We start from the raw sequence: 20928 nt of genomic DNA, 5'->3' as shown, positions 1-20928 counted from the left end.
CATTCCCAGTCACATTTCTGTGTACTTACCCAACTTTCCTCATTACCCCAAGTGTCTAGAGACATCTTGCACCCTCTCTCATCACTATTTCCATATCTCACCACTCCCAAAGTAGACATATCAGAGTGTCTGTGTCTTTGCCTTATTACCTTCAGATTCAGTCCCAGGCAGGAGAATTCACCTGACAAAGCTCAAGTCTGTAGTCTAAGACTTCAGTGCTTGGATGTGAGATTCTGCCTCCCATCTATTCGATTTCCCTTAAATAGAAAAGGGGTTGGATGCCAGTCAGCCAAAAATAACAAATCTTCATTTTATCTTATTAATTTTAAATATGGTATTTCTCTATACTATCACATATTCTTCATTTCCAATGTAATATTGCCCTTGAAATTTAAAGATTAAAAATTTATTCTAGTCTCTTAACTAGGCTTATATAGTGAGAGATTCAAATAGTAATGAAAAAATTTTCCACAAAGAAAAACCTAGGACCAGATGGCTTCCCAGGTAAATTCTACAAAGTATTTAAAGAAAAATTAACACCAACCTTTCACAAGCTCTCCCACCCCCTCAGAAAAAAAAGAAGAAGAAAAAACACTTCACATCACATTCTATGAAGCCAGTATTACCCTGATATCAAAGCTAGAAAACGACGTCACAAAAAAAGAAAGCTATACACAAATATCCCTTATGGATATAGATGTAAAAATACTCAACAAAATATGAACAAACCAAGCCCAGTAGGATATAAAAAGAATTAACACCATGACTGAGTGAGATTTATCCCAGGAATGCAAATTTTGTTAATATACAAAACTCAGTCAATGCAATACACATAATAATAGAATAAAGGACAAAGACCACATGATCACCTCAAGAGATGCAGAGAAAACATTTGAGAAAATCCAACAACCTTTCATAACAAACTAGGAATAGAGGGGAATGTCCTCAACCTTATAAAGGGCATCTATGGAAAAACTCAGCTAAAATCGCACTGTACAGTAAAAGACTGAATCCATTCATCCTAAGTTTTAGAACAAGACAAGACGTCTGCCCCCACTTCTTCTATTCAGCATTGTATTGGAGGTCAATTAGCAGATAAATCTCAATCAAAGCTATCCAGATTGGAAAGGAAGAAGCAAAACTATGTCTACTTGCAGATGACATTAACTTTATATAGAAAATCTTATCTACTAAAAAACCATAGAACTAATAAATGAGTTCAGCAAGCTTGTAGAATAAAAGATTAATACATAAAAATCTATTGATTTCTATATACCGGCAATGAACAATACAAAAATGAAATTAAGGAAACAATTCCGTTTATAATAGCAACAAAGAATAAAATACTTAGGAATTAATTTAACAAAAGAAGTGCAAGAATTAAACACTGAAAACTATAAAACATTATTGAAAGAAATTAAAAGAAGATCTACATAAATGAAAAGACGTCCCATGATCACAGAAGAGAAGATTTAATATTGTTAAGATGACAGTACTTCCCAAACTGATCTATAGAGTCAGTGCAATCCCTATCAAAATCACTGGTGCACTTTTCCAGAAATTTTAAAACTGATCCTAAAATATACCTGGACATAAATGTAAGGGTCCAGAAAAAACAAAAAATATTGAAAAGGAAACAAAGTTAGAGGATTCATACTTTCAGATTTCAAAATTTAATACAAAGCAACAGAGTCAAGACAGCGTGACATTGTCATAAGTCTAGACGTATAGATCAATGGAATAGAATTGAGCATCCTGAATTAAAATCTTCAGTTATTTTCAATTATTTTTTTACAAGGCTGCCAAGGTAATTGAATGTGGGAAGAAGAGTCTTTTTAACAAATTGTCCTGGGATAACTGGCTATCCACATGCAAAAGAAAGGAGTTGGACCCTTACCTCAACTACATATAAAAATTAGCTCAAAATGGATCATAGATCTAAATGTAAGAGCTAAAGCTGTGAAACTCTTAGAAGAAAACATTGGAGTAAATTTTTGTGACCTTGGGTTAGACAACAGTTTCTTAGATATAACACCAAAAGCACAAAAGACAAAAGAAAACACAAATAAATTGGAATTCATCAAGTTCAAAAGCTTTTTAAAAGATACTATCAAAAAAGCAAAAAGACACCCATGGAATTAGAGACAATAACTGCAAATCGTATATCTGATAAAGAACTTGTATCTAGAATACATAAAGAACACAAAACTCAAAAATAAAAAGACAAATAACTGAAAACTTATGCCCACACAAACACTTGCACATGGATGTGTATAGCAGCTTTACTCATAACTGCCAAAACTTGGAAGCAACTAAGATGTCCTTCAGTAGGTGAATGGATAAATAAACTGTGATACATTCACACAATGGAATATTATTTAGTGCTAAAAAGAAGTAAGCTATCAAGCCGTGAAAAGATATGAGAGAACCCTAAATACATATTACGAAGTGAAGAAGTCAATCTGAAAATGCTACATACTGTGTGATTCCACCTATACGACGTAGTGGAAAAGGCAAAAACTATGGAGACAGTAAAAAGATCAGTGATTGCTAGCGTGGTGAGGAGGGAGACGTAGGTGGAGCACAAAGGATTTAAGGGCAGTGAAAATACTCTGTATGAAACCATACTGATGGACACATGTCATTACACATTTGTCCAAATCCATAGAATATATAATACCAAGAGTGAACCCTAATATAAATTATGAACTTTGGGTGATTATGATGTGTCAATGAAGGCTCATCAATTTTAACAAGTGGACCGCTCTGCTGGGGGATGTTGATAATGGGAGAAGTGATGCTTGTGTTGGGGCAAGAGATATATGAGAAATCCCTGTACCTTCCCCTCAATTTTCCTGTAAATTTACAACTGCTCTAAAAAAAATAAATTAAAAAAAAGACAAACCAATTAAAAAATTGGCAAAGGAATTGAAAATGTATTTTTACCAAAAAAGATATACGTATGTCAATAAGCACACAAAAACATGCTCAACATTATTAATAATTAGGAAAATGCAAATCAAACCCAAGATGAAATACCACTCCATACCCCTAGGATGGCTAAAATAAAAAAGACAAACAATAACAAGTGTTGACAAGGATATGGAAAAATGGAACTCTCATACGTTGCTGGTAGAAATGTAAAATAGTGTGCCCACTTTAAAAAATACTTTACAGGTTCCACAAAATGTTAAACATAGAGATACCATAAGATCCAGCAAGACCCACTCCTAGGTATATGCCAAGAGAATGGAAACATATGCCCAGACAAAAACTTATATACAATGTTTATGGCAGCATTATTCATAATGGCCAAATGGTAGAAACAACCAAACATCCATCAACTGATGAATGGATAAACAAAATGTGGTGTATCCATGCATGAGAACATTATTTGTCAATAAAGGAATCATTTGGCAATAAAAAGGAATTAAGTACTCATATGATATATGCTACAATAAAGCTGTTATTTAAAAAACAATTGAATTGTAGAATGTAGACTAGAGCTAAAGAGGAAGGAAAACTTTTATAACCATGTAAATTTTTTTTTGCCTAACACTGTGCTTTTTAACTTTTAAACTGCCATACATTTACCCATTGCAGATTATTCCAGCCACTTTGTCCATATAATTATGTCTAAGTGATTTTAAAATAAATCAAAGTTTATTCTCTTAATTCTGTTTGACAATCATACCTGTCAAATTTGTCAAACCATGACCAAAAACTTGTGTAAACAGATTGAAATATATTAACTTTAACAAAAAGTGCAACAAATTCCTATTAATTAATGGAACCACAATTCTGTTCAACTTAGAAGTATACTAACCAAATTGTGTAAGATGTAAAGTAGAATTCAGTCACTCAAAATTTCAAAATAAACCATTTGCTTTTCCAAGACCAAGAGAAAATCAACAGGAGCAAAAACAAAAGAAATGGTTTTACATGCATTTCACATTAGGTTACTTTCTTCCTTTGAAAATAATTTAACTAAAGTTTTCTTTTAAATGTCAAAGAATGAGCTCCTAGATGTTTCTAAACTTGAAAAATAGTCATGGAAAATTTGTTTCACATATCATGAAACTCTGGAAGCCTATCCAATAATGATCCATTGATTTGTTAGCCACCTGGGAACCGTGGGTGGTGTGGGTTGTCCAACTATCTTTTGATTTTGTCCTTGGAAAGAAGCGGTAGGTGCAATGCCAATGTTCCTTTCATATTCTTTTAATGCCAAAGAGATTGTGTTTTGAATCCCTGTCAGTCTCACCCCTTAATGCTGTTGAATTCAGCCCACAGTCGTTAAATAACCCTGAGGCATGTGAAAGTGGAGTTACTGCAATGTTCACAAAACTGTGGCCAGAAAACTAAAAATGTGGATCAGATGGCAGCAAGCTCTGGTTTTCCTTGTTTCTCTTCTAAATTGCACATCACATCTCTATAATCAAGCCAAGAGTGATTACACTCATCCTCTCCTAGGCTTCCGTTAAGAATTCTCTGAATGCATCAGCTTGATGAAATATTTCAGCTGCAAAATTACAATGTAGGTCTCACAATATAGTCTCATTTATTTTTTTAAAAAAAATCTGCCTGGTTAATCGCAAGTCTACATATTTCACATTGATCAATTTAATTAGCTACTTTTTAAATGTCATATAGCCACCCAGAGGGCTTTGAGTTACGAGTTTAGCCTTAAGAAAGCTAAACTAAATGGAATGATAAAATCAACCACCCTATCCAGAATTTTAAAATATGTCTTTGATACCTTTAATTTTTATTTGTGCCATCCTAGAATAAGGTTGAGAGTAATTATATTAAAATATATACATAATTTAATTCTGAGTAAGAACATGGCAGGTTAATAAGGGGAAAATACCTTCTCTTTCTTCCTATTCTAAGTATATTGAAAAATCAAATGTATGTTTATTTTCAAACTTGTTGTAAACTCACTTCTAGAACAAAGCTTAGGAGAGCCTGAGACTTCAAATTAAAAGTAATAGTTCATTTTCTCACTAGTTAAATCAACAATCATTTGTCAAATCGATATCATTCATGGGTAACTTTAAATATTAACTGTATGATCCATTTAACAATATTGATAAAATTCATATTTGAGTGCTTCTATGTGGCAGGCACTACCTAGCACTATTCCTATTTTACAGATAAGGAAACTGAAACACAGAGAGGCTAGGTCCCTTGCCCAAGGCCACACAGCTAGAAATGCAAAAACTAGATTCTAAAAGAGGCAACCTGGCTCTGAAGACCTCATGATTCACCCCTAGGCCATTCACCCCCACCCCCAACTCTCTCTGCTGTTATAGCAATATACAGCACTTTGACTTTATAATTTTCTTTCATTTCTTTATACTTTTAGACTTTTCCTTTCTGTTTTTCTTCTCAACCTTTTGTTGTTGGCTGAAGCATCGCTATTTTCAAGTCACGTTGATATCAGATACATCCCAGAGCCCTGATCCTGGATGGTGCCTTCATTATCCAAGCCTGTCCCTGCATTTGTCACGAGATTCCTGAGGCACCAAAATGGTGAGAGGCAGATGTGTCTACTGACTCATCAGTGATATGACCAGTTTGAGCAACTAGTTCAAAATTCTCATCTGAGTATTTGTTCATTCTGACAGTTTGTAGCCTTGGTGTATAGAGCAATTCATCTGTCAGACAGGAATAGTTTGAGTCAGTGTTCTTTAGTGGTGTCTCCAGAAAACCATCTAATTTCCCAAGGGTTGTGATAGTATTAGTCACACATGTCAGACTAAGTCATGCTTCTTCTCTAAAATAAAAACCAAGAGATACTATAATCCCCAAGGCATACATGGTTCAACGACAAGAAAAGATTTCCAGGGGCTTGGTGGAAACTCAATTATAGCAAAAAGTAGGCAATGTTTTATACTGTGAAACTTGTCCATTTTTAATCAATGGAAGCAAAGTGTCTTTTGCTTCCATGGGAAAAAGTAACACAGGGAGAGCTATTAAATTAACAATTGTAATAATCATGAAAAAAATGGTATTTAATACTGCCATAAATTTACAAATAGTTGACATGTATCTGTTTCCTTTCTCGGTATTAATTCTTTTCTTTTATTGTTGGAAACAGAAATGGATATATTTAAAATATATTATTATTTACCCCACTCTGAGACTATGGAAATAAAACTATTAATATCATACATTTTGTGCATGTGTGCATGAGGAAGATTGGCCCTGAGCTAATATCTGTTGCCAATCTTCCACTTTTTTGGTTGAGGAAGATTGTCACTGAGCTACCATCTGTGTCAATCTTCCTCTATTTTATGTGGGATGCCACCACAGCATGGCTTGATGGGCGGTGCTATGTCCGCACCCAGGATCCGAACCTGTGAGCCCCAGTCAACCGAAGCGGCACCCGAACTTAACCACTACGCCACAGGGCTGGCCCCTATCATGCACTTTTATGGCAGAAGATAAAGAGCCAGCATATATGTTATCTTAAGCCCACAATAACCCAGAGGAATAGGAAGACTCAGGTTCATCAATGCTCAGGGACTCATACAAAGTCAGTCCGCAAGGAAGTAGCAGAACTAAAGACAGAACATACTTCTCCAGCCTCTTAAATTGGTGCACTTTCTATCACTTTCTATCATTGCACTTCCCTCATCTAAGTGCATGAGGGAAGAGAGTAGTCGTAGGTGATCCATGTAGTCTCCTTGCTCTCAATGCAGTGGCTCGAAAGCTTGAGTGCATGAGAATTACCAAAATGCAGATTCCTGGGTACTTTGTTTAAAAAAGTCAAGATTGTGGGGCCGACCCAGTGGTGCAGTGGTTAAGTGCGCACGTTCCACTTCGTAGGCCCAGGGTTCGCCAGTTTGGATCCCAGGTGCGGACGTGGCACCACTTGGCATGCCACGCTGTGGTAGGCATCCCACATATAAAGTAGAGAAAGACGGGCATGGGTGTTAGCTCAGCCAGTCTTCCTCAGCAAAAAGAGGAAGATTGGCAACAGTTAGCTCAGGGCTAATCTTCCTCAAAAAAAAAAGTCAAGATCAGAGTCAAGGAATCTCCATTTTGATAGGAATATCTATTGATTCCATTGTCAGTTCAAAAAATTGAAACTTCCCCGGTATCCTAATTCTACTTTAATGTTTTGATTTTATGTACGTAAATTATAGAAGTCATCAGATAAGAATATGATGGCCAAACATTGAAGTCTTAGGAGTAAATTCAAGGGGAGCTGCAGAATGAGGGTGAGAGGAGTAATTTAATTGTCAAGACTACATTTTGGATGTAAGTACCTCTCTACAAACTATGTTTTCTCTTCTTACTACACTGTATTTTTCCTTTTTCTTTCTTGACATTCCAAACTGGGCTGGAAATTTGAAAGCAGTTTTCTTCATTACATTTTCCATCCCTACACAAACCCCAACATTTGGAAGAAATGTCTGTTACATGTTATTTTCGACACTTCTAATCTTTGTCCCTGAAGAAAATTGGCAGTGAAAAAGAATAAGATGAAACTCTTCAAAATCCAATAATCAAATTAAGTTTAACTTCTGTCCTAGAAACAGGCAAGCCATTTGCAGAATTCTTCCCAAGCCATTCGTTGTCTTAATATTTGTTTCAATTTCTCCTCTGTTGGAAGATTTATTTCTAGCTGTAATTAATGATTTAGAAATGTTTCCTAGTTCACCTCTAAAAAAGTGATTGTCTTTGAAATTTAATTCTTAAGTTTATACCCTACTGTGATTACATCAGAAGCAGATTTGGAGTTTTATTAAAATTGTAATTACTTCTTGATAAATCTAGTACTCTTCAGTTAAATCATAGAACTTGAAATTGAGAATATGACTTTAAATGGTAATTTCTGTGTATACGGAGCATCTTTGTTACTGAGCTGTCAAATCACTTTATTGAAATCTACTATAATTAATTGACTTACTGTTACTCAGAAGTGATCAGGCTGTTTTTAAAACTGACAGACAATAAGCTCTTTAAGATGAGCGACTGTGTCTGCTTCATCTGTGTGATCTCCCCAGCACATTGCATACGTTCAGGTTGTCAACAATTATCTATGTAATTATTTTCTTTTATAAGATTTTTGGATACACACCAGCAATCAGCTTCTGAATCTTCCTCTTACTCATTTTCTCACTTTAAGCAAATTAGTCAATCTCTCATTTTTTTCATCTGCAAAGTAGGAATAAAAAAAGCACTGCCTTCATAGCGTCAGCTTGAGAATCGAATGAGATGATGTATACACATGATTCCAGAATCATACTAAGTGCTCAACTGAACTTAGCTATTAATAAATGACGGAAAGATAAGGAAATATTCTTTGATGGTCACATGTACATTATAAAGACAAGCAATTGGAAATAACCTAAATATGCATCTAGAGGAGATTTATTGAAGAAAATTATATATGTATATGGAATATTACATATAATGGAACATTATACCATCATGAAAAGAGATAAGTGCTTTATGTACTGATACGGAATTCACTACAAGAAACGCTGTTATGGGGCTGGCCCCACGGCCAAGCGGGTAAGTTTGCACGCTCTGCTTCAGTGGCCCAGGGTTTTGCCAGTTCGGGTTCTGGGTGCAGACCTAGCAGCGCTCATCAAGCCATGCTGAAGCGGCATCCCACATAGCACAACTAGAGGGACCTACAACTAGAATATACAACTATGTACTGGGGGGCTTTGGGGCAAAGAAGAGAAAAAAAAAGATTGGCAACAGATGTAGATCAGGGCCAATCTTTAAAAAAAAAAAAAGAAATGCTGTTATCTAAAAAGCAAAGTATAGTGCAGAGTAGGTATGTATGCCACCATGAGCAAAAAAGAAAGAGAGGAAATCGTATATGTATATATATCTCTCAACATGCTACGGAGATCACGTATGTGAATCAGACACAGACTCTCATCGTAAGGAGCTTATTGTGTGTGTTAAAAACAGCCCGATCATTTCTGAGTAACAGGAAATATATTATATATGTGTGTGTTTAATTTGTACATATTTGCTTGTATGTGCATAAAATATTTCTGTAAAGACACACAAGAAAACGACCTCGTTTGTTGCCTGTGGGGAGAATTGGGGTCTTGGAGACAAAAGTAGGAGGGTGATTTTTCTTTGTATTCACTCTTGTTGCTTTTGAATTTTGAGTCAAAAGAATATATTACTTATTCAAAACATAAATAAATATAATTAAAATTGTTTGGAATGTCAAACTGGAAAAAGCATTTAAACCAAGACTATAATGAGAAAATAACAATTACTAAAAAATTATTTGAGCCAGCCCCGATTGCCCGATGGTTAGAGTTCGGCATGCTCTGCTTTGGTGGCCTGGGTTTGGTCATTGCCTGTGGCAGCGGCTCATGTGGGAATCTGGTGATACTTACAACTAGAATATACAGCTGGCTACTGGGGCTTTGGGGAGAAAAAAAAAAAAAGAGGAAGATTGGCAACAGATGTTAGCTTAGGGCGAATCTTTCCCCACCAAAAAAAAAAAACCTTTTAAAAGAACATTATTTGTCATCATACAAAAAGACACTCAATGATTGTGGACAGTGGTCTCTTATGGGAAAATAAAAATTGTTAGCATATTTCTGTGGAAAATATAACAAACAAAACAAAAAATGTCTTCCTTTTATGTTTGTAGGTTTTATTTTCACCTCTTCATCCTCTAGTAGGAATAGCCTTCATATTTTCACGCAATAAACATCTTTGGAAATGCCCATACACTTCATCTTTATCATACTATTCCTTGAATAATTTATATTTAAGTGAACATTAACATTTAACTAGTGAAAGTTGACAAAGACTATTCATGCATAAGAACTATTCCTTCTGTCCCGTGTGATTGAGAATGACATCGATTCTTAAGGTATTTATGAATACAGAATTAGTTATTACAGAGTCCAGGATCAGAGTCCACTCAGAAATCACCACTTCATGTTTTCTCTGACATGTACTGGGCATCTACAAGTGATTATTTAAAGATAATTTCAGGACGATATCACTTAATATTTTTAAAGGGTAAGTCAGATTTTGTTTTTATTTAAGAATAGTAAAAACCAGGAACCACACAGCAAGAATGATTGGCTTAGATGGCCATGACTTTATACTTGAGGCTTGTTAGAGAATTGTAAATGAAATCTTTCTACTAGGTCTACATGTAAAAATATCCCATTCTTCTTGTGGCCAAGATTGGTCTTATAATAAATGTGAGGACTGATAAGTGAAGTCACTTATCAAAAGCAGATGGAAAAAATAGGTTCAGTATAGTCGATGAAATGTCCTTTAATGATGGGTGTCTGCGTGGGACAGGATACTGCCTTTCATACACACCAAAGACTTTATACTTATTTTTTTTAAATGGAGTATATTAAATATCATATATAGAAATGCTTTGTTTGTTCCTAAAAGCTGTATAATCAATTCTGTGTTGATTTAACTCTAAAAACATTGCAGGCTAGGGAAGATTCTTAAACAAGATACAAATATAGCCCAAAGGGCAAGTATTTTTACATTTTCTGTACCAAATTAAGAAACTTCTATGTGAAAAAAGGTACCAAAACTAAAATTAAAATATAAAACCTGTTGATTCATGTGAAGCTCTTGGAAACATGCCTGGTATGTCGTTAAGGGCTCAATAGCTGTTAATATTATCTGGTATTTTTGGGCAATGGAATCAGAAATATAAACTCATAGGAAAGCTAAATTGTTTCTTTCGTCAATATTTAATTGAACTATACATGCAGAAAAGTACACAAATCCTGAGTGGACAGCTTAATGAATTTTCACAAAGTGAGCACACCTGCCCAGATCAAGAAATACAGTGTTATCAGATTCCAGAAGCCCCCTCCTGCCCCCACTCAATTTTTACCCCTCCTTTCTTCCCAGAGTTAGCTCTGTCTTAACATCTAACACCACAGTTCAGTTTTGCATTGTTTTGAACTGTATATAAATGGAATCGTACTGAATGTATTTAAATTAGTTTTGTGTTCTGTGTAAAAATTTACCACAAACTTAGTGGCTTAAAACAACACATTGATCATGTCGCAGTTTCCATGGGTCAGGAGTCCTGCGTCATTTGGCTGAATTCTCTGATCAGGGTCTCATGTGACTGAAATCTGTCTGGATTCATAGGTTCTGAAGCTGACCTACATCAAGATTAAAAGAGAAGCGCTCCAGGAGCCCATTGCGCTTTGCCAGAAAGAAAAGCATCGATTTTAGGTCAAATTACCACAGGGTAGGGCAGTATTTTTTAGACCAGTATCAGAGCAGCCTTTTTATAAGCCATAAAATTTATAATATTTATATAATTGTAGGGAAAATTCTGAAAGACTTTGATCAAAAATGTGTTCCTCTGACACACCCTTCCAGATTTTCTTATTCTTTCATTGTCTTTGCACTATTTACAGCCCTATACATTGTGAGTAACTAATAAAAATGCAAAGATTCTTCCCCATAGAAATGCAAATTGGTTGTGTGAGGTGCAATGGAATTGATTATTGCTTGTAGATAGACCCATTGTGCATCTATTGGTAAATTTATTTCAGCATTCCTTATTTGCCTATATAAGTACAGTTCTTTGAAAAATTGTTTTTTTTAAGGAAGATTAGCCCTGAGTTAACTACTGCCAATCCTCCTCTTTTTTGCTGAGGAAGCCTGGCCCTGAGCTATCATCCGTGCCCATCTTCCTCTACTTTCTATGTAGGACGCCTACCCCAGCATGGCATGCCAAGTGGTGCCATGTCTGCACCCGGGATCCGAACCGGCGAACCCCGGGCCGCCAAGAAGCAGAACACACGAAGTTAACCGCTGCGCCACCAGGTCGGCCCCCGAAAATTTTTTTATATAGCATTTTATTGATTTAATCATCAGTTGATGAGTTAAAAATAAAATCTTTGATGTGATCATTATACATTTGTATTGGAGTCATAATTTTACCTTTTTAAAAAATCTATTCTTCAACATAATTTAATAATACTTTGATTACATATTATGTATCATATATATGCCTATTTACAGAAGCCAGAACAAATTTACTATTTAAATGGATTCAAGGATTTATGAGTATTCAAACTTTGATTTAAGATACTTTTTTAGTCATTTTAATGATGTATTTTGGGTTTTCCATCAGGAATGGAATTGACCTTTATGCTACTATCCCGATGGAGGGCAGAGTCTGTTTTACAAGGTCCATCCTTAATGCAGTAACGATGTACATTTAATCCTATCACTTGCTTCCCTAAATCTTTTTAGTAATTTCCCATTACTCTTGTCATAAATCCCCACATCCTTAACTGGCCCCACTCTCTCTCTTCTGGAAGTTTTCCACACTCTACAGCGCTTTCCACAAAGATACTGGTATTTTTCAGTCTCTCAAATACAATAGGTATATTCCTGAATTCAGAATCTTTGCGCATGCTGTTGGTTCTGCCTGGAAAGCCTTTCTCTACCACCTACAACTCTCCCTTTTATTCCTTCCTATCTTCCTGCCTTTCCTTCCCTCTCTTTCATTCCCTTCGCTTTGTTCCGTTCCATCCTGCCCACCTCCCCTGCTTTATTCATTCTTATTGAGCCTTTAGATTTCAATTCAAGTTTCATCCCCTCGGGCAAATTTTCCTACTCCCACCCCAGAATAAATCAGGTCTCTTTGTTACATAGTCTCAGCACCAGCTTTTCTTCGCTCTTAGCACCTAGCCCATTTCACAATTGTGTATTCAATTTTTTGATAATTTAATTAACTTTTAAATTAAGGTCCAGATCTGTTTTGCTTACCTGTGTATTTGCAACTTCTAGTAAAAAACCTAACACGCAGTGTGTACTCAATAAATTACTCAACTACATTGGCATTTTACTATTTTGTTAAGAGGTTAAACGTGAGATTGTCACTATTCAAACATTTTTATATGTTAATAATGATAATTTCTAAAGTTTCAACCAAGTAGCAAAATCTTTCTAGATATAGTTCTCTTAGATAGCATGCAAATGAATCTTGGAAGTGATTTCTCCATGTGAGTATTGTGCAGCACTGACTAAGAACGATCTGGATCCTGGGTTCAAATTCTGTCTGTTACTATAGTGTAGCATGACTTAGGAAAAAGTTAAAAAAAAGTCCCTGTGTCTTTTCTTTCTCAATTTTAAAATGAGAGCAATATAAGTGCTTTCTTTTAAGGTAGTTGTGAGGAGTACATAAATTAATACATTTACAGTAGTCAACATATTTAAACTGTGCTTAGCCCAGAGTAATGTTAGCTATTCTTTTTTTTTTTTTTTTGAGGAAGATTAGCCCTGAGCTAACTGCTGCCAATCCTCCTCTTTTTTCTGAGGAAGACTGGCCCTGAGCTAACATCCGTGCCCATCGTCCTCTGCTTTCTCTGTGGGATTCCTGCCACAGGATGGTTTGCCAAGCAGTGCCATGTCCACACCCGGGATCCAAACCTGCGAACCCTGGGCTGCTGAAACCTGGGCTGCCGGGGAGCAGAACATGCACACTTAACCACTGTGCCACTGGGCCGACCCCTAATGTTAGCTATTTTTTAAGGATACTTTTGTGTTTTCACTTCATACGAAATTTGTAACATTAAAAAAAGGAGAGAAAAATCCCTGTCATTTAAAAGACAGTAAATATTCGTTATCCTTAAGGTCATTAGTGACAGCCTTAAGTGGCTAGTCAATGCAGATCTTTTCTTTTGGAGGAAACAAATATATGAATATTGCAATACACATTGATAACTGGTTATTTCAGTAGCAATGTTTTTCCATATGACAGGAGAAAAGAAATAAATTAACATTCTGTTGTAATTTATATAACCTGATTGACAAACCATAGACACAAGACATGTCGTGTAGCCATATTGTCCGGCATCTAGATGGCCTTGGGTTGGTTTAGGTTCCTTATGCTATCCTCTAAACACACTTAAATGGTGGAGTCGTGAGGAACCCATGAATAAGCCCAAAACACTGACAATATTTCCCTAAAATGTTTCTCCAGATCACTAATAATGCTAGTTGTGCCAAATAAAGGATCTATAATAAAATAAGTTTTGAAAACACTGTATTCCCTCTTGATGACTCAACAATAAACATTCGTACGTTAAAGGCTCTAAGAAGTTCTCTAGCAAAGAAACGTATTTGACTTTATTTAAGCCAATGATTTCCAAATTTGCTCTTACAACTTTTTTTAAACATTGCACCCACAAACACTTTGAGAAACCAGTGTCCATTAAACACACTTGGGAAACCCTGGTTTGGCCTTTTAGGTAGTCCCAAATTATGTATAGTTTAATTAGTTAGAAAGAAAAATCCGTATCATGGTCAGTTAAAGATAATTTATGGGAAGGAATGTAAAGCTGTGATGCATTGTTTGCTAGCTACATAGATACACAAATATGCCCCTTTATGTTTCAATTTATGGTAAATACTTCCAAAGGAAAATCTCAAACTTCAAATTTTAAAAATTACTACAATTACATACAGTTTTATCTAAACTCAATATTCTAGGCTAGGGCTAGCATTTAGGGTGACTGTAGGGGAAATAGTATATTCCAGAACAAGCATATGCAGTTAGGAAAACAGACATATCCACTATGTTAAAAAAAAAAAAAAAAAAAAGCAAATCAAGATAGATAGGGAAACTTCCCTTACATGATTCTTAATTATGGTTCTGAGAAATGATATGCAACCTGAACTCATTGCTGCACACTTTTATAGTTTGGAAGATTTCTCTAAAAATAAAGCTGCAAAGATTACGTGTATTTCACAGTAGGCTATGTTGTCATGGGTTACTCTATAATTATAGCACTTACAGATTTATTAAGAATTTGACATACCTTTCTCTCTATAATCTCTTTATACTGACACGTAATATAAAGTTTTTAATTCTTCAGTAGTAATAGAAGCTGGAAAAGTTAATTTTTTACAAAAAGGTAAACGAGAAGGCCGTTTATAAGAAAACCATTTGCCAGCTGTGAAAAAAGCATTTGTTTCCTGAAGGCAGATATGGTAAGGTCTCATGTGGAGTGCATTAAGTTTGAGATGTCTACTAATGATATGTGGCAAAGGCCACTAATTATCCGCTCTATATCCTTGTTTAAGACATTAATTGTCCATTAAATATTCTTGCTCCCATTCTTTAATGTGAGTTGTTGCTGGTAAATAGCTACCCAGTTAGGGATTTCATTTCCTGGCCCTGTTCATCTAAGTGAGGCCATGTCGTTGGTTCTGACCAAAGGAATGTGAGGTAGAATGCTTACATGTCACTTCCAGGCCAAGGAGCGAGTGTCTTTCTTTCTACAGACTCCCATGTGATCCGTCAGGCGACTCTTTGCCTTATAAGTTGTGTGTAATCATTTGTGTCACAGACACCCGTGTTGCTTCCCAGTGTTTCTCACCTACAATTGTTTGTTGATCACTGTGTGTGTTAAAAGATAATTTTCAGAAAAAAGGTCAAATCATGACTCTCATATAGATATAAAAATGAAAACTTGTTAAAGATTTTGTTCTATACATTGAATGAGGGAATCGTGCAGATGTTATAACCAGTTCAAACGAAGAGTCAAAAAAAGCACAGATGTATATAAAGTAAAGAAAATGCTGAAATGAATTGCAAATGGAGGCAGAATTGTGTTTAAGGGAGAGGAAGGAGACCTGGAAAGTCAACTAAGTCTCCTGCAGACAGGACAGGATTCATGTTGGTCAGTTACTACAATTTAAGAATTACACAATAACGCAAAGACAATGAACGGCTAGAATCAGGTAGCCTGGAAGATAACCTATATATAGGTGGCATACAGTTTTCCAGTGACGCACCAGTTGTTTCCTACATGTGGAAGATGAATCAGAAGCCAAAGTGCAGTTTAATGCTCTTATTTAAGCCAAGTAACAATAGCTTACACTGATATGTTTTTTAAAAAATTAACATTAACTTGTCTTTATTTTAAATGTACTGTATTATCTTATTATTAGATGCATTAATAAAGTAACACATCTATTCCAACATTACAAGTTTTTTCGAGTATTTTAATAACAGTATTTCTATCTAGTTTATTTTCTTTTTGATCTTCGGTATTTTCCTTTACATATTTAAATATATCATTCTGAGAAAAAGTCAGTAGGATTCCATAGACTGCCAAAGGAGTCCATGGGGAAGAAAAGGGAAGAATCTTCGTTCTAGGAGAAAATAATTAAAAAGGCATGTTAGTTATGTGGGTTGGTTGTTATTGGCTGTGTTTAGCCTGGTATTAAATGAAAGGGATAAGCTTAGACAGGAATTAGCTAATTTGCAAGCAAAATTGAAAGCGAATAAGAGTTCAGAGATTTAGGACCTTTCAAAGTTGAAAAAAAACTACTGCTGCAGACACTAGTCTTATGACTGAAGAAGCTTGAGCAATGGAGATGCATTAAAGATATAGATTTATGATATGAGTATATTATTTCAGATTGCCTCAAAGTAGTCACGATCATGTTAAAAGAGAGAAGCATTAGATAAGGAAAAAAAATAAAACTGATCTGAGAACTATTTTCTAAAAAAGAAATTTTAATATTGTTATGGTACATGGAACTGGAGCCAAATAGCTCAGAAGCCTACAAAATTTTGCAAACTGTATTGCTAAAGAAACCAGCAGACTACTTTTGACTCATTGAACCTTCAAACAACCAGTGGGCTCCCAAACTTGCATAAACAGGAAGATAGTTGCAAAAGAAGTACACCACCAAGAAGGGCACATATCACCAAATCCACTTCAGGTGAGGCCATCAAGATAATGGACACGACAGAACATCTCAGAAGATAGTTCTGGTCCATGTTGATAGGGGCCATGGAGGACAATGAACAAAAGAGCTCCTCCCAGGAAACAGAATCAGGGTCTAAATAAGTAACTTCTCCCCTTACCTCTTGCCTGGGTAAAGGCACACACAGCACCTGCCTTCAGGTTTTCATCATTACCATGGACTGGTAATCACTATGTCTCCCATGCTTACTGTGATATTGTGATATAACAAGAATTACATATTTTGGTCTTCATCCCCAGAACCTGGCCAAAACTCCTAAAACCCTTTTAATTTCCTGAGTGATGGGGGTGATAGGAACATCTTACACAGAGCTCCTAAATCCTCTGGAAAATCCTGGGTAACAGAATCATGCTTTGTTCTATTGAGGTGACTCTTGGTGAGCTCCTGGATAGGGGCCAGTCACCGGAAAGATGAAGCATGATTAGAAGCTTGGAACTTTCAGCCCCAGCCCCTATCCTCCAGGGAGGGGGAGAGCAGCTAGAGATTAAGTTAATAATTGACCATACCTACGTGATGAAGCCTCCATAAAAATCGCTAAAAATGTGGTGAACATATTCATTAGCCAGGAGGCAGATGTATCCCAACTCCAAGGGGAGAGAAGCTCCTGCTCTAAGGGCCCTTCTAGACCTCACTCTATGTGTCTCTTCATCTGGCTGTTCATCTGTATCCTTTATTATATAATAAACTGATAAATGTTAATAAATGTTCTCTTGAATTCCGTAAGCTATTCCAGCAAATAATTGAAGTAGAGGGGGTCACGGGAACCCCAATTTATAGCCAGTCATCAGAAGTACAGGTAACAACCTAGGACTTGCAATTGGTTTCTAAAGTGCAGGCAGTCTTGTGGTACTGAGCCCTTAACTTGTGGGATCTGATGCTGTCTCCAGATAGATAGTATCAGAACTGAACTGAACTGATCTGTAGGATGCCTAGCTGGTGTTGGAGAATTGGTCAATGCGGGGAAAGAAAATTTGGTGTCCAGAAATGGAGTGATGCATGAATAGAGGAAGAAACAGCACTTTTTTAGTTCGCGAAGAGAAGTTTTCCCAGGTACTTCCCTTTTCAGAATCAGAGATTTTATCACACTTTTTTGGTCTCTGCTCTACCACTGTGTATTGGACATTGTCAGGGTAGAGGATTGAGTAGACAGAAAAGTTTTCTATTATATCATTTGTTGCCAGAGTACAAGGAACCATATCCACCCTGCTAGAGAAAATCATTCATCACCCAGAGCTCCTGAACTCTTAGCTGGATGTGGTAGCTGGACGAAACTTTTGGTTTCATCCCTCAAAGAGGAGATGCTTGTATTTTGTGTAGGAGAATAAGGGTGCTTATTTGGTGGACACAAAAAAGGGCAGAATGTGGCAGAGATGGCTAGCTGTACATCAAAATTCATACTCCCCTTAGTATAGTATAATTGCTGGTGATGAGCAGCTTTTCAGCCAGAGATAATATTTCGCAGCTCGTATTGCATCTGTGAGGGGCCATATGATTAGTTCTCACCAATGGAACAAAGGACAACATGTTGTGTCATCCCAGACAGAGGAGACCAAGATATGCATATGCTTTATCTATTCTCTCTCTCCTATCAACTGAGTACCCTCAGGCCCTAGGTAAGGGTGAAAATATAAGGAAGGAGTCTGGGACCCTACCTCACCACCATGGGGAAAGATGCCTTTGGAACCCCTGAAATTGCAATGTTTGTGTGAATGAGAAATAAATTTTTATTATTACATTAAGCTACTGAAATTTGGAAAATTTGTTTAAGCAGCTAGTGTTACCCCAACTAGTATGTTATACAAGTGGAGATTCCAGGTAGGTAGTTAGGTGGTAGTTAGGTATGAGTCAAGAACTCAAAGGAGAGGTCGAGAAAGAGATCTAAATGTAGAAGTTAACGTTATATGTTAATTTTTTTTTTAGGAAGATTGGCTCTGAGCTAACATCTGTTGGCAATCTTCCTCTTTTTTTTCTCCCCAAAGCCCCAGTACATAGTTGCATATCCTAGTTGTGAGTCCTTCTAGTTCTTCTATGTGGGATGCCGCCACAGCATGGCTTGATGAGCAGTGTGTAGGTCCATGTTCAGGATCTGAAACAGCAAACTCTGGGCCGCCAAAGTGGAGCACATAAACTTCAGCACTATGCAACAGGGCTGGCCCCTGTTAATATGTTTATAAAAACATGAAGCTAGACATCACTCAAGGAGACGGACATCTAGAGATGAGAACCAGGATCAAGGTTCAGCTTGGAGAACTCCAATACTAGAGGTTAGTTAGAGAAGTCAAAATCTGCAAAGGATCCTGAGACTGCTTGTAAAGTAGAAAACAAGAGAATTACATCCTAGAAGCAGACAATACATTCTTTCTTTCTTTTTTTTTTTTTGAAAATTTGGGTGACTTTATTCTGAGCTGAAATCTGAGGACCATGGCCCGGGGCCTTTCTTCCCAAAGGAAGAATAATACATTATTTCAAGGAGCATAGAGTGGTCAATGATGCTCAGTACTGCTGAGAGCCCAATCAAGAGAAGACTAATGAATAGTCCATTGAATTTACTAACTTGAAAACTGTTTGACACCTTTACGAAAACAATGTAAGTAAATTTGATGGGAACATAAGCTTGATTTGAGTAGGTTCAAGAATAAATAAGAAGGGGGAAAATCAAAGATAAAGTCAAGGGTGCACACAGACAGAATGGAAAGCAAAGAAGGATGTGGAGTGAAGGGAAGATAAATACTGAGGTAGCACAATGTGCTAGAGAGAACAGCCAGGACCCAAATGATAAGAAATTGCTGCAGGAGAAAGAGGGAAAGGAAAGGGAGACAGAATCCAGAGCATCATGGTAGGGTGGACCTTTTTTGGGGAGCAGAAACGCTTATCCCTTTGTGGCAAGAAGGAAGACATAGACAATGTGAATACGGATGCATGTGGCTTTATTGATGTATTAATTATGTCTGGTTTTGAGTATTTTTACAATAAAGCGGGAAGTGAGGCCATCAATAAAGGGAGTGAAGAAAGGGGTATTAGAAATCTGAAGAGAGAAGGTATGAAATAGTTATCTCAGAAAGGATAAAAGTGAAACTTCTAGCCAAACATAATAGGATTTCTGGGCGCTTTTGAGTACCAGTTTGAGGGCTTTGTTCATGATTTTTATAGCATATTCAATCACAAGTTATGTGAGTACATATTTTTTCTTCTGTAATGAGCGAAGGTAGATGGCAGATTTAACAAAGGATGGGCTTTTTTTTTTTTAGGAAGATTAGCCCTGAGCTAACATCTGCTGCCAATCCTCCTCTTTTTGCTGAGGAACGCTGGCCCTGAGCTAACATTCGTGCCCATCTTCCTCTACTCTATATGTGGGACGCCTGCCACAGCATGGCTTGCCAAGCGGTGTCATGTCTGCACCCGGGATTCAGGCCAGCCAAGCCTGGGCTGCTGAAGCAGAACTGTGCACTTAACTGCTGCACCACTGGGCTGTCCACGGACGGGATTTTTTTCTAGTGTATACAACAGAGGGAGAGCAAAAGATTTTGGGAGTTTTGCATGAAAGTTATCTGATGATCACTGACCACAAGTAAAGAGGAAATTGAAAAAAGGAGGGAGTAGTGATATTGAAAAGGTACACAGGCTGAGATCAAAGAATTGGAGCAGATTGGAACGTTGGAGTAATTGAACTGCTAAGAGTTACCAGACTTAGGTGGACAGGTCGGAGGGTGAGATACTTGAGACAGACATTTCTGTAAGCATGCAGTTACTGGTGGTGATAGGGTCTAGGGTACGGTGGGATGACAGGAATGGCTGGTAAAGATGAGGGCAGGGGAAGAAAACTGAAGATAATGAGATCAAAGAACTGAGAGGTCAATACATTTACCCTGAGAATGATCAGTACGAAAGATAAGGATTTCAAGCCTTCTCTGAATGATGGAGAATGACCCAGAAAATGGGCTTTATGATAGAAATGAAGAAAGTTGATGGGTGGTATATTCAACTGAACAAGATTCAAAGAAGCTATGTTTTTGAAGAAGGAAGGTAGCAGTAAGAAGAAAGTTCACTCACTGCCATATCCTGACCTTAAGGCACCAGTGAGAATGATGTATGCTTTGCACTTTGAGTTTCGTTCTTCATAAATTTGGAGTTCAAAACTGAACA

This window comes from Equus quagga, chromosome 3 (assembly GCF_021613505.1).
Source record: "Equus quagga isolate Etosha38 chromosome 3, UCLA_HA_Equagga_1.0, whole genome shotgun sequence".
Classification (NCBI taxonomy): Eukaryota; Metazoa; Chordata; class Mammalia; order Perissodactyla; family Equidae; genus Equus; species Equus quagga.
The sequence above is the reverse complement of the archived record's forward strand: the minus strand, read 5'-3'. Positions refer to the sequence as shown.